This window comes from Clarias gariepinus, chromosome 4 (genome assembly GCF_024256425.1).
Source record: "Clarias gariepinus isolate MV-2021 ecotype Netherlands chromosome 4, CGAR_prim_01v2, whole genome shotgun sequence".
NCBI lineage: Eukaryota > Metazoa > Chordata > Actinopteri > Siluriformes > Clariidae > Clarias > Clarias gariepinus.
Window position 1 is genome coordinate 21,362,501 of NC_071103.1, and position 22,892 is coordinate 21,385,392.

Sequence of the window (22,892 nt, forward strand, 5' to 3'; positions counted from 1 at the left end):
AAAAAGTATTTGACCTTGACAATTTCATCCATCGGGATACATTTTCCTTGCTCTAACATACAGAACATTTAGAATGACAGATTTTAGAAAACCTCAGCTGATGGACTTGTCGGCTGTATACAGGTCAGTCGTACCATTTTGACAGCTGTGGACGCATTATCCGATAACATGAATTCTAGCCATCAGGATATGTTTCTGCTGCTATACAGGACATATTTGGAATGATGAACCTCAGCTGATGCACTTGTCGGCTATATACTGTACAGTGAGGCAAAAAAGTATTTAGTCAGCCACCAATTGGTCAAGTTCTCCCACTTAAAAAAATGAGAGAGGCCTGTTTTTTTTCATGATAGGTATACCTTATACAAAATAAGAAAAAAATCCAGATAATCACATTGTAGGATTTTAATGGAATTTATTTGCAAATTATAGTGGAAAATAAGTATTTTGTCAATGAAAAAATTTCATCTTAATATACCCTTTGTTCGCAATAACATTTTCTGTTAGTCTTCACAAGGTTTTCAAACACTGTTCCTGGTATTTTCCTGGTAACTTATCAATAGCATGCCATAACAGACAAATATATAAATAAAATCACCTAACTGTCACCAAGCTAATATTTTTTTTATGTAACCTGTAGTGGTGGTGAAATGAACCGGGTATACAATCATAGTTGATTGACAAACAGCTGACAACACTTAGCCAGCTTCAGAAACAATGTGAAGCATGCTAGTGGTTGGGGTTGTATAGCACACTTATAAAATGAATACAATGAGATGACAGAGTAGAGGTTTAATACCCCTATCTCACCTACGCGGTTTCACACAGTAAGTACGGTTCATCATGATTCAGCGTGGGTTTTTGTCAGGTTTATTTAAATTTTTCCTGTGGAAAGATGAAAACGTAATCACAGCGCAAAAACTCGCAGTAAATCATGATGAACCCTACTTACGGCCACCGCGTGAAACCACTTAGGTAAGATAGGGGTATAACACCGCACCTCACAGAGAGTCAAACCGTGTGTAGTAAGGAAAAATTTACATGAACCACATGGCTTCGCGGACGGCGCCATCTTCAGTTTAGTACAACAACACGCTGTATCGCTCCCATATTAGTTCTGATATCAAATAAAATAAAATTCTTAAAAAGGCCTACAGTATATTCTATAATTAATACGACTTTGATAATGTGCCATAATGTGCTTGCATACATCGCTGATTTATAAAGACTGCAGTGGTGGCGACTAGCATCTTGAGCTGAAACTATGCTAAGAATGAGTTAAGGTTGGTACGTTTTGGGTAATGTGCCATAACGTCAAGAGAGAGGTTAAGGAACAACTTAAGAACCACTTAGCGATAAATAAACTTTTGAAAATCGGGCCCTGGTCCCTTTGCAGAAAAACAGCCCCAAAGCATGATGTTTCCACCCCCATGCTTCACAGTAGGTATAGTGTTCCTTAAATGCAACCCAGCATTCTTTCTCCTACAAACACAAGTTAAGTTTTAACTAAAAAGTTCTATTTTGGTTTCATCTGACCATATGACATTCTCCCAATCTTCTTCTGAATCATCCAAATGCTTTCTAGCAAACTTCAGACAGGCCTGGACATGTACTGGCTTAAGCAGAGGGACCATCTGGCATTGCAGGATTTGAGTCCCTGGCCGCGCAGTGTGTTACTGATGGTAGCCTTTGTTACTTTGGTCCCAGCTCTTTGCAGGTCATTCACAAAATCCCCCTGTGTGGTTCTGGGATTTTTGTTCACAGTTCTTTTGATCTTTTTAACCCCACATGGTAAGAACTTGCTTGGAGCCCCAGATAGAAGGAGATTATCAGTGGTCTTGTATGTCTTCCATTTTCTAAGAATTGCTCCCACAGTTGATTTCTTCACACCAAGCTACTCACCTGTTGCAGATTCAGTCTTCCCAGCCTGGTGCAGGTCTACAAATTTGTTTCTGGTGTCCTTTGACAGCTCTTTGGTCTTGGAGTGTGACCGTTTGAGGTTGCAGACAGGTGTCTTTTATACTGATAATGAGTTCAAACAGATGCCGTTAATACAGGTAATGAATGAGTGGAGCGGAGTGGAGCTTCTTAAAGAAGTAGTTACAGGTCTGTGAAAGCCAGGAATCTTGCTTGTTTGTAGGTGACCAAATACTTATTTTACCACAGAATTTATCAATTAATTCTTTAAAAATGCTATGTGATTTTCTGTGGTTTCCCTTGCTATAATGAACATATTTAGAAGGATAAAATTCAGCTAATTCACCTGTGGTGTGGCAACACATCAGTAGTAACAGTCCAATATGTGTGAGAACCAGTGGCGGCTGCTCTAAGACTACAAGGGAAGCTTCGCTTCCTCTACTATGTCAGAAAATAAATGCTCATATATGCACTGTTGTATTTATATTGGTTTTAATAAAAGTGCGCTAGAACGCGTTCAGCTTCATGACTGGCTCGTTCAGAATCAGGTATTTACTGTAGATTGTTTGACGCGATTTTCTTGTCATACATTTCCGTGCAGCACAGCGCGTTAAACCTTCCTGAAGCCCAGCTTCACTCGAGCTCTATGGGCAAGCACAGAGGAGCTTTTTTCACTGCAGAAAAGCTGGTCGGTAATTAAATAAATGCACCATAATCGTCACTTCCAGGGAAGCTCAGCTTCTCTGGGAGTGAATAGAGCAGTGGGCGGGCCAGGACGCTGGGCTGCTGCATGATGATTGGAGGAGCTGTTTAAAGGGCAGAACCCCTTTTTTGATTGGCAGCATGTCTTAAGTATACATCAGCGCTACAGAGATTCAAGTTCAGTCCCATGCGGATTTGCAGGTGAAGTGGTACAACGAACTGCTGCACTCTGTATTTTTTGCTGGTGATATATACTAGTTTCAGTATTGTAAAGTTAGTACGTTCATATAATTGAAGTACCTCGTGAAAGGGGAAACTAGCCAGCTAACAAGCTGTGCATAATGGCAGACAAGACTCATGGAGTAGATTTCTCAGTGTTTTTCAAATTTGGAAAGCATGAGCTTCTTAGAATTAGTCAATCCAGGGAAATTTGATGAAATGAGACAAGTGTTTCCAGAGGAGGCATTTGAAAGTGTGCTGAAAAGTTATGGCCATTTCTTTGACTCAGGGAGACTGAGATCTGAACTTCAAGTACTATATTCCGATCATGACTTACAGAGGAGCAGGGGTAAGCTATGTGATTTCTTGGTGTTTTTTAAAGACATGGAGTTGGAAAGTGCAATGCCTCAGCCATACAAGCTGTTGTCGTTAGTCGCAACAGTTAGCACTACATGAGCAGGTGTAGAGAGGAGCTTCTCCTGTTAAAAATGGGTTAAGTCATACATCTGCAACACGATGGGCCAAGATCATTTAAGCAACCTTGCTCTCCTGGCCATTGAGAGGAAACTGGTTAAGTCCCTGGAAAAGACGGCCAATTGGTACGTCAGGGTCAAAGACCATTTTCTGCAAAAGGAACGGAGGCAGAATTTACATACAAATAACATAATGAATTTTAAGATGAAGGCCTAATATGAACTTCCCCTGTTTCAAAAGCTAGCAGCCGCCACTGGTGAGAACTAGAAAATATGAGGAAAAAAGTATCTGACAGTGACAAAGCACAGTGCACAGACTTTCCCTGTGGTCGAGAAACAAGTCAGCAGTAATACTGGCGAGATTTTGTCTGATATTTCTTCTCTTTTGTTTTTTCAGCAAAACCATAACGCCAGAAAAGGGACCTAGAATAGGGTCTCAAGACATTAATAATATTAATAGTAATAATAATAATCCCGATGGGGGAACCAACTTCGACACAACATGACTATTTATAGCTTTTAGTGCTTAATGTTTAGCTCAAATCAATTCAACGTCATGATTAGTTCAGTAACGGGAGCTGAATTAATTATTATAGCACGTGTAGCATGTGCTGCTGGTGTTCAGGTTGGTTGTTAGCTGTACTAATAAAATTAAACAGCTTGTACAGAAACAATAAGCATTTGTGGTGCATTGACACGTGTGGTAAATGTTTTGACATTTTCAAAAGTGTGCACCCTCCCTAATTTACACTCTGAGTATGAGAATGTTAAACAAAAAAATTGGTTACGATACCTGATGATTATGGGTTCCACAAAAATTCCACGATTATGATGGATGAAAAGATTCAAAGAGCATGGAGTTCCCGCGTCACTGAAGATCCCAAAATGCTTTGCAATTTGCAGTTAATTACTGTATTTCTTTTAAACCAACCGCAATAAAGTGCTACAGAAAGGTTTTAAAATGCGTGAGTAATTGTTTTCAAAATAGTGTTTACATCCAAAAAGATAAATGCTGCATAAATAGAATGTTTACAATACCCGATAATTGTGGATTCTACAAGAAATAGATGATGAACAAAACAGTGTAGCATTCCATATCCTAAATGAAAATCCAAAAAGCCTTTGTGATTTACAGTTAAATATTGTAAATCACAGTAATGCTGTTTCTTTTACAGTAATGTACGGTATTTTGAAAAAAAAAAAACAAGTAGGAAACTGTAATATAATGTACTGTACCAAAATTTTACATAAAAATATGCAGAGTAATTTACCTTAAAGAAATAAAATATTTTTAGATTATATATCAAATAATCAAATAATTATTCCGTATTAAAATTCATAAAATGTATAAAGATCCAAAATCACTTCAATATTTAGTTCATCATTAAGACGCAGTACAAATACATCTGTATGTGAGGAAGCTACAATTAAATATACACATATACAGTAACAGCTTATTTAATATATAATCTATATTGTATATATTGTAAGGTATTTTGGTCTTTCTTTTGTACTGGTATATATCTTTTCTTCTAAAGATAGCTATAAAAACAAAATGAAGGAGGATAATAAACATGCAGAACAACTAAACAAAGAGAAAAAGCAGAGATAAAATAGAAAATAGTATTTTTGGCACTTAATACTGCAAAAGCACAAGTAATAGAGGCAAAATGCCTCGTTCACTAGATAAGTGCAGCTAATCAGTTCTGTAAAACAACCACCTGGCACTCACACATTTTCACAATCAAGATATAAAAATACATGAACATCAGTGTCAGTTTTTGCATTTGCAAGCAGTGACTAAGCAGAGAGTGAAACACGAGCACAGTCTCCAGTGTTTTATCTTCAACATTTGTTTTTTATTCTGTTTTGTGACAGTACAAGTCTTTTAAGTCCTTGAGTTTTTCGATGAGTGCCTTGTTTTGATTTTCAAGCAAAGTCACACGATTTTCAAGACATCTGACATACTCTTTTTTTCTTCCGCTGGCATTCCTGTGCAGCTTCCCTGGAAGCGATAACAAACACCCTTCAATATGCATGATTGCATTTAACTTCACTTCAAGAGACAACATTATTCAAGGCAAAACAACAACAACAACAACAACAACTTTTTAATATTTTATTTAGAATTGAAATTGTTGCTATTACATTTAATTTTCTTTTAGCAGGTGATTCAATAAGGCAGGACAGAGGCTCCGCGGGTTTTAAGAATCCACCAGAAGTTCTGTTCATTTTAATAGGATTAGCTGATTACTGTATGTGGTAGCAGCACACTATTATGAATTCCTTTTAAACTCAGCAGAAAAATATGACAAGCCTATATCTCACTTCTGCAGCATATGATTACTAGGATTACAAGTTTCTGGCAGTGCAAACCTGAAATTGAACTAAGAAATTACTTGTCAGTAATTTAAGTTTAAATAAAAAGACAGTAGAAACTGTGTTGAACAACTAAAGCCACTGAGTTGATGTAATTGAAAACATTATGCATAAAAATAAATAATGAGAGCAGTTATTTGTTGAAAACATAGCAAAATGGGCTGTCTGTGTTTGTGCACTAGGACACCATTCAATACCACAACACCAGTACAGATATGTAGTGTGTAGTGTGGTAAGTATAGAACTAGAGTACCGTATGTTACCTGTTCTTTATCAGGCGAAGCTCCCTCTTGCGTGAAGCCTCCTCAGGAAGTTTCTGAGAGCTGTGCAGAGGCCTTGTTGAGCTCCCTGTCACTACACCCTGCGGCAGGCTGACAGTAGGAGAACAGATCTGAAGTGCTGACATGTCTCCAGTAGCAGCTAGAGTAACCCACACACAAACAGACAAAACCATCGTCAAGCACATTATATATCTGGTCAAGAAATTTGTAACTTATTTTATTTTATTCCGGAATATATGAACTAACGTGCCAATAATAAAACAGAATTATTTGAGCTCTTTTGTGGCTATTGATGTGCAAAGACAACTGAAAAAAAAGAGAAGGTACTGTATGCATAACAGCACAAATTATAAAGGTGTATTCTAAGCAGTTTTGGTCAGAGGATATACATGATTTTTGTACAGTATAACGGTGCAGGTTGCTCCGTAATAACATAAATGTTAATATTACTGTGTTTATATAGTAACAGCTTATATCCAAGTCTTGTTTAGCAGATGCTTTGAATAATATAAGTGAAAAGTGGGTTATTGTTTAACAACATAATTCTTAGAATTGTTAATGGGGTGAGGTTTTTTGTTAGAAGGCATTTATTTACCCTTTATGAAAAGTATTTTCATAATTATTTTAATTATGTTCTGTCTCGATCACTCTTTTCATTTTCTGAGTAATGAGAATGCAGGAAAGATTAATCAGGAAGGTATGATTATAGCTAAAACAACAACAAAAAAATGTAATATAAAGACCTGAGAAAGATCCATTCAGGCAAGGGCTTGCTGGGAAACTTGCAGAAACTAACTCTTAAAGTTTCCACGAAATAAATTCTAGACATCTGACATACTCTTTTTTCTTCCGCCGGCATTCCCGTGCAGCTTCCCTGGAAGCGATAACAAACACCCTTCAATATGCATGATCGCATTTAACTTCACTTCAAAAGACAACATCATTCAAGGCAAAACTACAACTTTTAAAAATTTTATTTAGATTTAAGATTGTAGGTATTACATTTAATTTTCTTTTAGCAAGTTATTCAATGAGGCAGGATAGAGGCTCTGCGGGTTTTAAGAGAGATTAATCAGGAAGGTATGATCATAGCTAAAAAAAAAGAAAAAAAAAGTAATATAAAGACCTGAGAAAGATCCATTTAGGATCCATTTGCTGAGTAACTTGCAGAAACTAACTCTTAAAGTTTCCACAAAATTAATTCTAATCATACGACGTTTAAAATGCATGACATATCTTTGTACTTATTGATACATGATAAGTGTCTATGACAGTTTAGCATCTCAAAACAAGCTGAGACTGATTTACTTTAACAATTCTCTTAACAAACCTGGAAATTAAGGAGCCCTACACAAATTCAATATATGGTGATTTACTATTTATCATTAGAATACTCTCAACATTTAAAAGGAGTTATAAACTGAGAGTAGACTTAAACATTATGTTGTTTGCTGAAACACAATGCTATACTATTAAGTGTTATGTAAAGGTATTTACACACTGTAGAACCATCTAGAACCTGTTTTTTCTCTTTTAAACCCATGTGTTTCTTTGTCAGCCATCATACAGTGACTAGCTATGTGTGCAATTACAATTAAAGCTATTGACATACTATGACATCACCAGCCTCATAATGTCAGTAGCTCAGTGGGTCTTTAAACAATCACTGCCTCTTGTCATCTCTTCCTGATTTCATAAGTAAGCCATAAGTGTTTGTGTTGTTAATCTTAATTTCAAAGTGGTATTGTAACATGCAGCAGCAGGGGTTTTAAAAGCTATATATCATGTACTTTCAAGATGAAAAAAAGGGAAACCCATAATGTGTTTTTTATTATTTGTAATAGCATAAATCCTTGGATGCTTCTCCTTCAGTCATTTTTTAATGACTGGAGCCTTTAGCCAGGAGGTTGTGTCATTAGATGGTAATCAATGATTCTGTGTTTCGACCACTAGCCATAGCACTCCTGTTGCTGGCTTAGCAGTGGGGGCCAGCCACTCCATCCTGGTTGCCAGCTTAGCTTCTACCTCCAGCTCCAAATCCAGCATGAGGCTTTCTGCAGCTTCCATCAGTTATCACACTGACTTCTTTCTCTCAGGTCCCCTCAGTCTAATGTCTGTCATCAGCTTCCAGGCTGATAGTGCTGAAAAGCCCCTTTATTCCACCTCCACTGGATACCATGTCTGCCAGTCATTGACCCTGCAGCTCCAGAACTTTATAGCGTTTAGACTTAATTTTAAATGCCTCCTTTAACCCCTCTTTCCATGGCATTGTAAGTAGTGTGGATGACATCTCGGAACTGGAGCCTTCTCTTTGGGTCTACCCTAAGCACCCATGCTTGGGCAGACTGTATAAGACTTACCTTGGTTTTATTGGGCTCTGGTGGCCTTGTCCCCTCCTTAACAAAGGTTATACTAGATGGCCCTTTCATCTTATGTTGACATTTCCTGATCCTCTCCTGCTCTAGGATGTCAGCTAGCACAGTTAGTACTTTGTCGTGGCCCCATCTGGATCTGCCATGGGGAACTGTGGTCTTACATCCTGTCAAGATGTGTGCCATCACTCCCTTTTTCCCGCAGAGCCTGCATGTTGGGTCATCCCTCATCCCCCATCTGTGTAAGTTCGCAGGAGTTGGAAGGGTGTCATAGATAACCCTAAGCAAGAAACAGATCCAGTATGGCTCAAGCCTCCATAGGACAGCCCATGTCACCTTTCTCTTGGGGAGATCCCACCATGTCCAGGTGCCCTGGGATTCTCAATCCACAACCTTGCCTTCCTCGGATCTTCCTTTAGGTCCCTTATTTTGGCCTGGACCATGGCAGAGTTTCTTGACCTCAATTTTCTCCACAGTGTTGGCTTTTGGAAGTAAATCATTCCCAGGCCTTGCCTTACTGAGCATGGTGTTTCAATTATTTTTTTGAGTTTTGGTTCCCTTTTGGTAGGGTCAGCTGAAGTCTCCTACTGTACTTCCATTCTGACCTAGTTTTCCAGCCTTTTTGACCTTGTTGTCTCTTGAGTCCCTGAAAGACATGGTCATCCTGCACTTCGCTATTTGGAAGTCTAGTTGTAATTGTAATCTGATGTATAGCCTGCCTGATTTGAAGTCTGGAGGGATTCCCAGACATCTTTTGAGATGTAAGTTGATCTTACATTCCACTCCTTGCACTACTGTAAGTGTGACCCCATTTCATCAGCCATACACCTAAACTTACTTACTTTTCCTAATGACCAGGCTCCTTAATTTTCTGGCCTAAAAAAGTTATTCTGGCCCACTTAGCCACTTCAGAAACCTTTGTTAGGACCCACCTAGCCTGTACATGGGATAAAGTTATAATTGTAAGGTCATCCATTTAACCCTTGATAGCTGGTTGCTGAGTGCTGGAGTCCACCTTTTCTTCTGCTTTGATGAGGAGATTCATGCCTATGACAAACAGGATGAGGAGACTATACATCCTGTGACAATCTCTCTCTACAGGTGCTGCCACTCTGTGATGTACTGTAGTTCTTCATTTTCAATCATGTACTGTACATGGACACCCTCTTTGCCATGCCTCCACCTCCTCTTTAGGAGTAGAGACCTGGTGAAGTTTTAGGGATCCTTAATACTCTACTTCTCCTTCTCAGTTTTTTTTGTTGTTTCTCCCCTTCTAATTCTCCTGAGGCAGTCCTGAAGTCTTGTGAGTGCTTGTGAGAGCCTTTATGCCTTCCTTTTTCTCAGTGCTGCTTGATTTGTATCTCTTGTTAAGGCTCTTAATATCTTTCTTTAAATTGTGACTTTCCCTCCCTCCTTGGTTCGGTTGTTTCCCTGCATTGATGCATTGATTCCTGCATTGATTCCTCTCTGTTAAAATCATTTCTTTGCCAGGTTGTACTGTACATGTTTTATGTAAGAGTGTTTACTTTCAAGCTAACATGACTTTTAAGATTCTGGTTAGGTCCTCATCAAAGCTAGCCCACTCCTTGTCAGACACACATTTAATCTCCTTTTTCATGGGCTTAGGCTATGGTATGGCATCTGTGGAAATGTTCTTTTGGTGGGGTAGGTAACTGAGTGCTAAAAAATCAGCAGTGCTGTGGGGTGCTTCCTGGCTGGAGCTTTCCTTTCTCTCACTAGATTGTAACTTTGCGTGCCGCACCTGAGTCTTCTCCCTCCAACACTTGGTCTTGGCTTAGTACATTTTGATGCCCCTTAAGTTCTTGCAGATCTTAATGCAGGCGCACTTTACCTCTGGTGACTTCCCCTGTTATGGTGTTTGAGTGAGGTTTCATTTGTGTTCTTGTTCCTGTCCTGATCGTAACTGTTGAACCCAGACAGTTAAATCTCTCATTCTCCCAACACACCCCTCACTCCCGTCCTTTAGAAGACTTTGGAGTATTGCTCATGTATGGCTTGCTTGGTGCCCTTTTGCGAGTGCTGTGTATGGTCCAATACTGGCCCAATACCCCCATCTCATTCTTTCCTGGAGGTCATCTGTCTATCTAGCATCACCATTCTTTTTCTGTTGTCTTCCAGTCTTTCTTGGAAGTCACTGGATGTCCAGAGGTTCGGTAATAGCATACATCCTTAAAATATGCTTAAAAGATGAGTGTTTATCATAGGATTTTTTCCTATTAGACTCATTACTTTTCTTTCAACATATACTAATAAATCAATTGACTCATTGTAACAGTCCTTACATACACCTACCCATGTCAGTTTACTGTAGGTTCACTGATTAAATACAAATACTGTACATGACAACATATTCAATGCTGTCAATATACCATTTACAAATTGCAAAATAACAATTTAAAACATGACATTGTATCATTATTATATATCATCTGATGCAGGGAAAAATCTTAACTATGCCACTGAGGCTGAAATTCTGGTAACTCAGATTACTGTTTCCAATGCTGATGCCATGCTCAGACTCCAAGGCATCTAGAGGCAAAGAAATACATTCACAAATCTCATATTTTTAGGTAAGAGCTGACAGGAGATAATTACTTTGGTATAAATAATTACTTAAACTTAAAATCTAGCACTAGCCAAAATAATTTTTTTTTGGATAAAAAAAAAAAGTCTTACATTCCTGGCCTCTGTTGGTGCTGTAGAAGGCTGGTGCTAATTCACAATGCCGAATAGATTTAACTGATCATTTCTGCTCTTAATATAGTCAACAGTGAAGAAGGACAATGATTATGCAGGTTTTTCCTGAAATACAAAAAAAATTGTCTGTTTAACATGAATTCTTCATTGTTGAACAAACAGTTTATAAACAATTATTAAAACTATTTTTTTTTAATTATAAGCAAAAACTAAAATGCATTCAGTTTCCTCTGTTGTGCCTGCTAATTCAAATAATGACATCACCCACTACTTCACACTGTGCCCGATTTAGGATTTAGACTGTGTCTTGTTCATTTTGATGTTTTTTTGAACATCTTGAATTGAACAAATAATCTATGCAAAACAATCAAATGACTGCATATAAAGTTGTGTGTACATGGCTGGCCAAAGGTATTCATACCCATTGAACTTTTTCACATTTTGTCACGTTATAACCACAAACGAAAGTGCACAAAGTGGCACAAAATTGTGAAGTGGAATGAAAATGATAAAAATTAAAAAAAAATTTTGTTTGTTTTTACAAATAATATTTAAAAGGTGTGGCATGCACTTGTATTCAGTCTTCCTAATTAAATACAGTGAAACCTTGGATTGCCAGTAACACAGTTAGCAATGTTACGCAAGACGAGCTTAGATTTTTAATAAACTTTGACTTGGAAAACGAACAAGTCTTGGTTTACGTGTACCGAGTATCATGTATCATGCATCCGCTTCTTCTTTTGATGCCGAGTGTCACGTGATAACAACTGAGCCAACAGTTTTTCTCTCTCTTGCACTGCGGAATTGTGGGTAATCTACTCCCCTGCTGGGTCTTAGTGAGTGTCTTTTACTGGTATAATCAACATCTGTACATGCGTGTGCTGTTTACTACAACACCGTGACCATGTGTGTGTGTGAAACATCTTTTATTTTGTGTCTGTATGCGTGTGTACAGCGCACGTGTAAAGCAAAAGCAAGTCTCATTAGAGAGGTTAAAAATTAATTTTCTCTCTCTGCTCAGTCTGCTCTTTGCCTGTTTTGTGTGCCTGCTACACCGTGCCACACACACAGACCCCTCCTACAGTTGCCTTCAAAAATAGTCTTTTCAAAGGTAAAGTGCAGATTAATTTGTTTTATTTTTACTTAACAGCAGTGATTCCGTTAGTGTGTCACTCAATCGAGTGTCATTAAAGAGATTTCTGGTTTATTTTTTTGATGAAACAGTGTTTTCGTTGTGTCTGTGCATGTAAAAAGAGTGGAGGAAGGGTGTGTAAGACGTGAAGGGGAGAAGGGGAGGGGCTTCTTACTTTAGCTTCACACACACACACACACACACACACACAGCGCCTAAACGCAAAAACGGAAAAACTTATCTGTCAGGATTTGTTTTTTTTTAAGGTAAAGCGCAGGTTAAGTTGTTTTATTTTTACTTTATGTTTTGTATTAATTATTTTTAAGTACTTTTTTGGGCTGTGAAACGAATTATTTGAGTTTCCATAATGTCTTATGATAAAATTTTATTTGGTTTATAAGTGTTTTGGAATACGAGCCCTCTTCCAGATCGAATTATGCCCTTAATCCAAGGATTCCACTGTACTTTGTAAAACCACTGTTAAAAAGTTCTTTGCATTCTTTGCAAAATAGCTAGATTAGATGGAGAACAGCAATTTTCAAGTCTTGCTACAGATTTGACTGGGCCATTATAACACACAAATGTGCCTTGATCTAAATCATTCCATTGTACCTGTGGCAGTTTGTTTAGGATCATTGTCCTGCAGTAAGTCTCAAGTCTTTAGAAAGACTCTTAACAAGTTTTCTTCTAAGCTTGCCCTGTATTTCATTGTAGTCCATGCGACTCTGACCACCTTCCCTATTCCTGCGGAAGACAAGCATCCCCACAACATGATGCTGCCTATACTATGCAGTGTGAGTTTTCCACACACATGGCTTGTCACTAACTGCTAATGGGACTTCTTATGATTCTCTTATATAAAGGCCAGATTTGTGGAGTGCATGACTAATAGTTTATAACACCATGGGCCTTCTTGGCTAGTTCTCTGATTAATGCTCTCCCTGCCAGCCTGTCAGTTTAGGTGGATGGTTAATTCTTGGTAGGTTTGCAGTTGCTCCACACTCTTTTCAATTTTGGATAATGGATTAAACAGTGCTCTGTTAGCTGTTCAAAGCATGGGATCTTTTTTATAACCTACTCCTGCTTTAATCCTCCATACATCTTTATCTCTGACCTGTCTGGTGAGTTCCTTTGTTAGATTAAATTACACGCAGGTGGACTAATTGAGTGACTTCTGAAGGCAATTGTTTCCACTCGATTTCAGTTAACAGTGTCAGAATAAAGGGCTAAATACAAATGCATGGCACACATTTCAGATTTTTATTTGTAAAAACATTTAAAAAGCATTTATCATTTTCCTTCCACTTCTTATGTGCCTCTTTGTGTTGGCCAATCACACAAAATCCCTATAAAATACATTTATGTTTGTGAATGCTTTTGCAAGGCACGTTATATACAAAAATGTAAATATGTAACGTTAACTGCACTGATTAATACATCAGTACCAGTAATTTTGCCTGATTTAAAATGAAACAAACATTTGCAAATGACATGTAAATTTTCATTAAATTCAAGTGGTTTGGCAAACAGTTTAGAAACTACTGCCAGGCTAATTAACATTTGGACAATCTTGACTGCTTCATGAATTTCAATAAATAAATATCTATCTATCTAAAACATAATCTATCTATCTATCTATCTATCTATCATTGTGATGTTTAGAGGCAAAATATACGAAATACAGAATTAAACTATCCAATTAGAAGATTTAATATTAATTAAATTATACAAAATATTATGATAATGTAAAATATGTCCAACTTTTACTCAAATACTAGTGGAAGTATTCAGACAAAATTTACTTAAGTTAAAATAAAATGTTAGATATGTTAATTAAATTAAATAAGTGGAATATTTTCATGTAAAAAGTAAATTTAATTATTTTGCTTGAAAACATGATTTAATCGCTGTAAGTTTGCAAAATTTGCCATTAGCTAGATAGCACATTCTAGGTAATGGCAAAACTTTTTGACAGATTTGACTCAATTAGAGGTCAGGTGAGGTTGTGTTTAACTATGTAGGCTTGTTTTTTTTTTTTTTTTTTTTGCTAATATGCCAGGTTAGAATCGCTTTACCTGACTTTGATATATTTTTAAATTAGATACAGTACCATCCACGTTTTCTTAAGAAGCAAAAGATAATGCCTAATTTTCAAAAAAAAAAAAAAAAAAATTCGCTTCACAGTAATGAACCATTTTACTGAGGTAACTTGTGGGATATTTCAATTAATTCTCCAGTTCAACACTGCAGTCCAGTGGTTTGTCCAATTTTTCAAAAACACGCCTGTAGCTTACTACAGCCTGAATTTAACTAGTTCAGTTATGTCATAGGTCTTACCATTGCACTGGGTTGGCAACATAATTATCTAACCAAACAAGGAGAAATGTTGGTTGGAAATTTGATATGGCTGATGAGGAAATTGCTAGAACATCAATGTTGGTTTTATATATATATATATATATATATATATATATATATATATATATATATATAAATAAATGTTCGCAAAGCTATTATTAACAAGACTGGTGGATAAAAGTAGTGCTTATAAAATTGAGGATGATGTCGTTGCGTTTTACTTCACATCTCCTTTGCCCGCAATGTTGGAAAGCTCTTACTTTACTGCTGAGATTTGAGGAGTGGAGAACAAGAGTGATCACTAACAATTTAGTGATACATCACTTTACTGTGATGTCACATGTTATGTAATGTAACTTTACTGTGATGTAGCTACCTGTTTCCATTTAAATTATACTCCTTTTTTACAATTTATATCAAGAAAATTAACAGTATTGTGCTTTCATTTTATTGTATTGCTTTTCCACTTTTGCCTTTGTTCCGCTTTTTCATTTTTGAAGAATGCAGTAGTTTTTTTTGTCTAAAAACAACAAGCTGAATCCATGCATGAAAGTGTCCTGGGACATTTGGTTTCCCCATGTTTCTCCTGTTAAGACTGCCAATTCAAATCATGATATCACCTACCAATTCACACTGTGCGTGAACAAGTATTTGACTGTGACTCTCTCATTTCAATGTGTTTTTACAAACATCTTAAGTTAAACGAATAATCTATGCAAAATAATCAAATGTCTAAAACATAATTATCTAACCCAGCATTGTGTATTTTAATGGATTTTGCAGGGTAAATACAGACAAACCAAATCGTTTTTGGAATGATTTTACATACAGTATATTAATTACTAGCTGAAGTACTCGTCACTGATAGAAAAAGAGTTCATAGAAATTGTTAAAAGGTTAGAGCTAATAATAAGCTGATCAGCTTTAATTTAGTCAGTGACATTATTATTTCAGGTTGAAGCCATCAGACATGTCTGTCTGCAACAAAAATTAACCCCTTAATTATTTTAAACTGTAATTTTACAACATTTTGGTTGGTGTGAAATTCATGGTATTGGTTTTCATTGAATTGGTGGTTAAATATTAGGAAAATAAAAAAAAAATGTACTAGTTCACAGCAAGATTTTGTATATACTGCCATTTTATCTTACCACAATCAATGTGTATGAGAGGATATAGAAATGTTTATCTTTACGCCTTTTTTACACTGAGTTGGACTTTGTTCGGAGTCAACCAAATACACTTCCTATTCTGTAATCTGAGAGTAAATTACAGATGAGAAATCGAAAAAAGTAGTTTGGAGAAAGTTGCACACAACAGTCCAGTAGTTTATTCTTCAAAAACACACCTGCTTAACTGGTTTAGTAATGTTACAGGTCTTATAATTGCACTGGGTTGGTAACATAATTATCTAACCAAAAGTCTAATGGCAGAAGAAATGTTGGTTAAAAACTCAATATGGCAGATGAAGAAATTTCTGAAGCATCAATGGTAGTTACTGTATAAAAAAAAAAAAAAATGTCCACAATATTATTACCTCTTACTCTTACCTTATTGCTAAGATTTGAGAAGTTGAGACCAAGAGTGATCAGTTCAGATCTGAAGCTCTTATCACTAACAATTCAATTTGTAGCGTCATTTTACTGACATTACATGGCTGCATCACTTTACTGTGATGTACAGCAACTTCCTGTTTTTGAATCGTTTATCGTGTAGTAAGCTAAATCCATTTACGCAGGTGTTCCGGGACATTCAGTTTCCACATGTTTCCTTGGTCGCACACCATTTAAAATCAACATGTCACCCATTGCTAAACGTTGTGCGCAAAAGAAAGAATTTAGACTGTGTCTCTCTCATTTCAATTTGTTTACAAACATCTTGAATTAAACCAGTGGTTCTCAAAGTGTGGGGCGCACCCCACTAGTGGGGAATACAGACATGACAGGTGGGGCGCAATGAACGGGAGGGAATTAGTGGAAAATAATAGGAAAATACATATTCTAATTCATGCTTTTCTTTATTGACAATAAAGATCAGACACTCGAAACTAAACAATCACACGCAAAGAAATGGATCAATAATACAAGTAAATTAAAATAAAATCAGAGAAAAAGTGGAACCATAGTGCAACAATAATGGTTTAACATTGGCATGTTAATTGCAGAGGAACAATATATAAGGAAACGGTACTATAAATCGGTATTATATATGTAGTTTCATTTATTCCAATGTGTATGCTGATGTTTCTGTATTTTTGTTAAACATTATTTTATCAGGCAGTACTAGTCTGGCATTTCTAGTTTCTATTGTGGTAACAAAGTTGCTTTTTGATCCTTCAGGCGCTGAACAGAAGGGAAGATCAATATTGTCCTACGCTTTTTGCGATGATCCCTAAATCATTCGTTGCGCCGTAGAGAATAATGGTGTTTATGCTTTTAAACTTAGAAAATGTTTGAGAACCACTGAATTAAACAAATAATCTATGCAAAATAATCCAATGTCTTTTTTCTAGTTGTGTGTGTGTGTGTGTGTTTTTTAAGATAATTGAGACTTTTTAATTTGCGGCCGAGATAGGACTGCTTTGTTGGCTCAACATCAGCAAAATTATGGTAACCTTTCCGAAGTCGGAATTTTTTTGGGCAAACAGCAGTGCATACGTCATTTTGTCCGTGGGCCCACTGTTGGCCTATTGGTAGGGCCAAAGATAGGTTGGCCCAACATTGGTTCAGAAGATAATGGCAATGAAAATTAAATTATATTGCTTTAGCTATGTGCAGCAGGCTCTCTGAATGATGCAATCACATTAGGAGTTCATATGAGGGTTGGTTAACAATCAACTGTAGTACCAAATAATATTGAAAGAGCTATATATCTAACAAAGTGTACCCTAACTAAGACTCCGCTTTTTTTTTTTTACATTTATTTTATTATGTTTTTTTTTAAATGATAAATGTTAAATTCATTGTACTTTGTGCTTAACTGTGAACACTGTCAAACAGTTGACTAGATTATTGTTTATTGTTTGGGAGGAATCTAAACCCCACCAAGGCCAGGCTACTGATTAAACCAGCTAAGGTAGGTGGGTTAATATTCCCCCAAAAGAGATGTAAGTACCCTTGAATCAGATATAAGGATGTTGTGAATCTGTGTTGGTAACATAAAAACATGAATGCAGTTAATAGTTTTGCTGTAATGTGGTGAGAAAGATGTTTAGCTATGCACTGTTATGCTAGGTTAATCAACCTGTTTCCAGTGATTACAGGAGGATACAGAACCATAGCGAAGTTAGAACCATAGGGATTGTTGCCATATTATGTGCCAGAAACTTTGAAAGGCTAATATACAGTACATATTGTTTTGCTTTAGGGTACTGCATTTTAGTATGTTTTTGCAGTTTTTGAATGTACTGTACTGTATGTACTAAGGTAGTTGGCATGTGAAACATATTTCACAATTTTGCTAGGGTTATTTACTGTTTGAATTGCTGTGTTTATCTGAAGAAAAATCTGTGTGCTGTAAAACTATGAACTGAATTGAAAAGGAATATTTCAAAGAACAAAATTTGAAGTACATTTTAATGTATAAGGCTCAAATTACTGATGTATTTACACAGCCTAGAGTCACAGTCCGATGCTGTGTTGTTGATGATGAAGATGGTGATAAACAACAGCTGAGCTACAGTGACCAAGATGATATGAAAGTACCGGGGTGAATGATGATGAGAAAGATGCAGAGCCACCTTATAAAAAGACAGTCTGAGGCAATGGGTGCTTTGTTTATATGTACACTGGAACCTCGGATTACGAGTAACGCGGTTTACGAGTGTTCCGAAAGACGAGCAAAAATTTGTAATACATTTTGAAACGAGCGTTGTCGTGGTTTACGAGCTCCGAGTATCATGTATAACGCATGCGCTTCTTGTTTTGACACCGAGCTGAGCCAACGGTTTTTCTCTCCTGGCGCTGCAGGTATTTATTTCTCCTGCTGGGTCTTAGCGCTCGTCTCTTACTGGTATAATCAATCCGTGTGTGTGTGTGTTTCTGTCTCCATAGCGCTGCAGAGTGTGTGTTATGTGTGTGCGCGCATAATTTGACACCGCCGACTCACACACACACGCTCTCTTTCTCTCTCGCCTTTACTGTGTGTCAGTGTTTGAGTGTGTGTGTTATGTGTGTGTGTTTTTCTTTCTCTTGCTCTGCAAAGTGTGTGTGTTGTGTGCGCGCGCGTAATTTGACACCGCGCAGGTTCGCACAGACACACTCTTTTAGGGTTTGTCCACACGAAGCCGGTGCGCTCCCTATCCGATCATTTTTTTTCGTGAACATGGCGTCGTCTCAAGAATTATCTGCGTACACACGAAACCACTGAAAACGGTGTAGTATATATGCCAGACCAGTATGGGGCGCTGTAATTCTGCCATAGAGATACACTATACATGGAGAAGAAGACTTTGAGCATGCGCATAACCTTCGCGCTGTATACGAACCAAGATGTTGTCCATTATCGCTTGTTGCTCATAACAGTTGTATAGAAGCAATAGATTTTGCTGAAATAAAGCTAGTAGGCTTTGTAGCAACACGAACACAATCATGTTGTCCGCCATTATTTTTGTTGCTGTTACGTGTGACGCAGCCGACACGTGATGTGATGACATCATCGTTTCACAAAATATACGGATTGGACGTACACACGAAATCGCAAGGGTGGCGTTTTCAGATTTATCCTTTTTGGGACCCCGTTTCAAAAAATAGCGGTTTCAGTCTCCTAAAACGCCGGATCCGTGTGGACGAAACGCCAATACGATAAAAAATGTATGCGTATACAGCGAAACGCGTCTCCGTGTGGACAGGCCCTTAGTGTGTGTCAGTTTTTAAATGTGTGTGTTATGTGTGTGCGCAAGCGTAATTCGACACCGTGCCAGTTCACACTCTCTCTCTCGCCTTTAATGTGTTTATGTGTGTGTGTGTGAAACAGAGAGGGGGTGCTTCACTCACACACAACCGGCACGGTGTCAAATTACGCTCGCGCACACACATAACACACACTCAGCAGCGCAGAAGAGAGAAAAACACACACACACAGCGCCTGTGTGCATAAATGGAAACACTTATTGGTCTGGATTTATTTTTACTTTTTTTAAGGTAACATGCAGGTTAATTTGTTTTATTTTTACTTTATATTTTGTGTTAATTATTTTTATGTATTTATTTTTTTGGGCTGTAAAACGAATAATTTTAATTTTCATTATTTCTTATGTGAAAATGTGCTTTAATTTACAAGTGTTTTGAAATACGAGCCTGCTTTCGGAACGAATTACGCTTGTAATCCGAGGTTCCACTGTATTTATTTTCATCCACTTTGCTGAGAGAAACAGTGTTTTTACTAAGTATTTATTTGGTAGTTTATCATCATAATGGTTACAAATATTTTCTTAGTTTGTAATTATTTTATCACAAATGAAATTAATAAATAAATTTCTATATAAATGTGTTTTCGCGTTATTGGCAATGATGAAAAGAGTCTAATTTAATTTCCAACCTTGCCATTATCTACTGAACCAACATTGTGCCAACATTGGGCCATTCTACCTATTTATCTATCTACAGTACCTATATACCACTCTACCCATTATCTACCTATATGCCAACCTATCTTGGCCCCACTAATGGGCCAACGTTGGGCCAATGGACAAAATGACATTGAGCCAATCACTGATGCCAACATTACCCCAATGTATGCACTGCCGTTGGCCCAGCATTGGCTCTGCAGTGTGCCATCTGGGTGGTAATGGATAGTTTGCTGAGCAAATACAGACAACGTGACTACTTTTTCTGTAAGACTTCACATAGATCAGCTGTGTATGACGATAGATGTGATATTGATTTATTCTAATTTTATTTAAATAATTCTATAAAATTGTTTGTAACATGTAACTCAATCATAGACTGCCTACTTGACTGTGGCTTATTGTGCTAAATGACAGTAATCTTTTTCTACCCATTCAAACACTACATAATATATTACATACTGTATACGTCTCTGAGCGCTTTTCAGTCATCTCTACCTCTTCTACAGCCATGAGATGGGTAGCGCATGTGATACTTTCCCTGCTTAAAATAGATAAGCAGACTATTTGTTTAAATAAAAAAAATCAGACATTCATAATACCTTCACAGACAGTAAGGAAGGGGAAACAAAATATCTCATTTTTGGTGTTTCCGGTGCCCATTGTATTTGGGCTTGGGACCGGCACTGCATTTACTGATGTGATTAGTGATGGTAATACACTCCAGACAGAGAAAAGCAAGCCAAACAGAGCTCTGATGGCTTTTAGGAACACTTTTGGTCTTGGGGAAAAGGTGCTTAGAAAAAACATCAGAAGCCAACAGTAGAAAAGAGGGAATTTGGACAGATATTTTTTGAGGCCCTTCCTTACAGGGCAAAAGTGCAGATTTGATTAGTGGTGATGTTATGAAATTCTCAAAAATTAACTTGGATCACCTATTGTCATTTGCGGATGAAGTAACTTGAATTCTTCAGAAGTAAGATGTTTGCCTCCAAATGTCACCTCTGGTCCCATAAAGATGGTGCTCTTGGCATGTGTAACTCAACTAAAAATATATATTGTCACTCCAAGGAAGTAAAAGTTTACATTCACACTACTGTAAGACCATGCCGAAATAAAAGACTGCAAGTCAATACTTGCTATAATCTCTAAAGACATAAATAAGTTACTCCAGCCCTCTGTCAAGAACTAACCTGAGGTGACCAGAAGACTTAGCTTTAGCGGTTAGCCCTTTGTAGCGTGAATGGTAAACCCAAACGCGGAAGAACACGAGTAGGCAGGATAATCACGCTCTTTAATCTAAGGACTCTCACGGATGGGGAGCAAGGGAAAGACACAATCTAACCCGCGTCCTATAAATGCACAGTCAATCAGAAAGCAAGACCAATAAAGTGAGTACTCACGATTCGACGAACGATTCCGACGAGACATGGGCCAAAACTCAATGACTGAGCAAGATGCTATGGTTTGTTTACTCCTTTTATACTTCCTGGTTCGCGACTGCTTCACTTCCGGCTCCAGACGGTCCTGAGGTGGAGGATAGCCTGTGACGGTAGTCCCGGATGAGCTCGGGGTTGAGGATGAACCGTGCTGGAACCCAAGTTCGCGACCGTAGCCTTCCCAATCGACCAGGTATTGGGTGCCTCTGCCCCGAGGGCGCGAATCAAGGATTCATCGCACGGTGTAAGCGGGACCTCCGTCAATGATGCGGGGAGGAGGAGCAGGGGGGGTGGGTGTAATCATCGGTGAAGTGGTGAAGGGTTTCAGTTGAGAAACGTGGAATACTGGGTGGATCCGGAGCGCCGCAGGCAGCTGGAGCCGGTATGTGACAGGGTTAATTCTCAGAGTGATGCGGTAAGGACCGATGAATCTGGGTGATAGCTTTCGTGATTCTGTGTGCAGATGGAGGTTCTTAGTGGACAGCCATACCTTGTCACCTACTCTGTACAACCGTCCCGAAGGGTGTCGGCGGCGATGCTGGGCGACGTAGCTGGTGTTGGTACGTTGGATGGCGAGGTTGGCTTGGTTCCATATCCGCCGACACCTACGGACCAACTGTTGGGCCGATGGTACGTCAACCTCCGGTTCTTGATGGTCGAACATCGGAGGTTGGAAACCATAGCATACCTCAAATGGGCTTAGGTTCGTGGCAGAGGAGACGTGGAGATTGTGAGATAGCTCTGCCCATGTGAGGTAGCGGGCCCAGGAGCGCTGGCGATCAGACACAAAACACCTCAGGTAGCGCTCCAGCTGTTGGTTGGTCCGTTCCGTCTGACCGTTAGTCTGGGGATGGTAGCCAGATGACAGACTACTGGTGGAATTGATCAGACGGCAGAAGGCCTTCCAGAACCAGGCGGTGAACTGGGGCCCTCTGTCCGAGACGATGTCTTTGGGGAACCCATGTAGGCGGACTACGTGTTCCAGTATCAGCTCGGCGGTGTCCTTAGCTGATGGGAGTCCGGAGAGGGCCACCAGGTGTACTGCCTTGGAGAACCGGTCAACTATCGTGAGGATGGTATTTTTCCCTTCGGAAACCGGCAGGCCCGTGATGAAGTCCAGGGCGATGTGTGTCCAGGGCCGACGAGGAATGGGAAGTGGTTGCAGCTCTCCGGGTGTGGGTTGGTTTGGGTCCTTGGCCCTGGCACACACCGGGCACGCCTGAACGAACTCCTCTATGTCCTTCTTCATGGAGGGCCACCAGAACGCCCGTTTTATAAAGAGCAAGGTCCTTCGGTTCCTGGGGTGTCCGGCGACGGGCGAGGAGTGCCCCCATTG

General features: G+C 38.4%; 1 pseudogene; it reads right to left on the bottom strand.

The window, feature by feature from the left end:
* Positions 1 to 5,170: 5,170 nt before the first annotated feature.
* On the bottom strand, positions 5,171 to 6,105 carry LOC128520477 (cAMP-responsive element modulator-like; annotated as a pseudogene).
* Between the last annotated feature and the right edge of the window lie 16,787 nt (positions 6,106 to 22,892).